General features: G+C 30.7%; 1 pseudogene; it reads right to left on the minus strand.

The window, feature by feature from the left end:
• Nucleotides 1-429: 429 nt before the first annotated feature.
• LOC129872484 (uncharacterized) lies at nt 430-1,440 on the minus strand (annotated as a pseudogene).
• Nucleotides 1,441-2,359: the final 919 nt, after the last annotated feature.

A 2,359-nucleotide genomic window follows, 5' to 3' on the forward strand; every position in this document is an offset into this window, starting at 1 on the left:
ATATTCATTGTCAAAGTTCACTATTCTTCTAAGTGAAAACATGTGAATAAAAAATTCAAGCTTAAACTACAACTTAGATAAGTAAAACATCTAAACAGTAAATAAACTTAAGTCCCTGCCAACAAGCAAAACAAGATAATATAGATGTATTTAAAACATAAAAGAACCTCCATTGAAGTCTAATCCACCCGAAAATATCTCGCCGGCCTTTTTGTTGGATGATTCCCTGGCTTTTTGAGTAAAAGAACTTTTGATGTCTCTCTTAGCAAACAACAAAGAAATATCCTTCAATAATTGTTTGTTGGAATTCATCACAAAATCTTTCATTTGAAGAGCTTTGTGATTTTCATTCGCCTAGTATATAATCAAATATAACACAAATATTAGAATAACAGTTTTGAAAAAGATAAAATCTAAAGTCAAGTTAGCTTATACCATTACAAGTTCTTTTCTCAATTCTATAACCTCCCTGGTCAACATATCTAGACTATGTTTTGATCCTTTCGGCTCCAATTTCAAGATTTCAGAATGGTAATCACGAGGTTCAAGAAGCCTCAATTTAGATACCTCATCTTCACTCGCTACTATATTCTCAAACTGAAATTAAAATACAAAAACAAATAGATGTATTAACTTGAGTTGAACTAATATATATATGTGTCATAAATTGTATTAACTTTGTATAGATACCTTGCATTTCGTAGGCATGAAGATGTCATTTTCAATATGCTTTTGCCAAGGACTTTCAGCAACTGTTTTCCACCTCAAAATTCTTGGAATAGAATCAGAAATTCGAAGAGCTAAATCTTCATCGACTCTATAACAACACTCAAAATTCCAAATTTGAAGTGCAAGAGGCAATCCACCTAATCTATAGTACTGATTAGTTGAATTAAGCTTGTGTCTCACATTATCAAGCAACTTCTTGTAGACATCTAAATCCCATAGGTAAGAATTGAATTGTCAACTTTCCACAAGGTAGAAATCTCTATTACTAATTTGGTATTCATTGTTCTCATATGAGAACAAAAAATTATTAATAAAGAATAAAACAGCTAGTGAAACGGCGAAATCGTCATCTATAAATTTTTTTGATAAAAACAACTCGCGTGGATGATTCTTTTGAACAGTGATTTGTTCAGGGAAATAATTGTTCAACAACCGACAAGGAGAATCTGAAACATTAACAGAGCAACCATCACTAACACAATTTAAGCCTGTAATTAATCCAAATTTCCTAAGCCCGAAAAACAGCGTCTTCTCATTTAATTCAACAGCAAACACATCATCAGGTGTGTGTTTTAACTCTCTGTTCATAAGGCAATGAATAAGTTGGAGTTGTGTGGTCACTTTCGGAAGGTCAAGAAAGTAACCAAAACAAGTATTTCTAAACAACTCGGACTGTTTTTCAGATAAAGAAAGTTTTATTTTCTCAATCATGTCATGATTAGTATATGACGACCACCTACTTGAAGAATACAAAACATCTAGATGTCTCCAGAATTTACGATCCTGCATATAAATAATATCATTCTATCACTCTAGATAATTATATCTTAACATGAACCCTCAAATAGGACTTAAAAGATATGTGAGATTTCAAGGAAAGAAGAGTAGCTTTATCAATGCTAATATTAGCTAGTGAAGAAGTATGGTAATGAAGCATAACGAAAACTGCAAGAGAAAATAAAAGATTTCAAATTCTAACCATGACTGTTTTTATATTGGAATGTCTTTTATATGACAATAATTGATAATACAAAGCAATGATCTTAGAAGATCTATTTATTGATATCAAATCTGCCTTTGGTCTTAAGCTCAACAATAAGATAAGATAAATACAAAAGATTAAGGGATTATGAGTCTAACGTAAGAAGTAATTTTAAAACAGAGAAACTGCACTCGACAATAAATCGAAATTTTATCAAACTACACTTGATTTAAAGTGAACATACAGAGATACTATAGAGTGTAGATATATAAAAAGGAGCTAGTCATGCAATAGTTATACATCTAAAGATTTCTTCAGCAATCAAGGAAAAAGGAAAAGAAACAGACATGGCTCCAATTTAAAATAAAAGCAAATCAAATATTTTATTTAAAAATAAACTACTGTCAATGTGTACTCCTCAAGTTTCAAGGAAACCACATCATCACAAACATACTAAACTTTAATGATTGCTTTGCTTTTTGCAAAAAAGGAGATATTACTGTTTCATTTTCACTCCTCTTTTAATAATGGAAGACTCTTGAAAGCAGTCTTAGCTTAGATTAAATTATTCTCATTGAAAAACTAATAGTTGTGAGGGAGAATAAGCTTGAAGAATCATATGGTAAAGAAATTTGTTTTGGATTCATT

The sequence above is a fragment of the Solanum dulcamara genome, chromosome 11, assembly GCF_947179165.1.
Source record: "Solanum dulcamara chromosome 11, daSolDulc1.2, whole genome shotgun sequence".
Taxonomy (NCBI): Eukaryota; Viridiplantae; Streptophyta; class Magnoliopsida; order Solanales; family Solanaceae; genus Solanum; species Solanum dulcamara.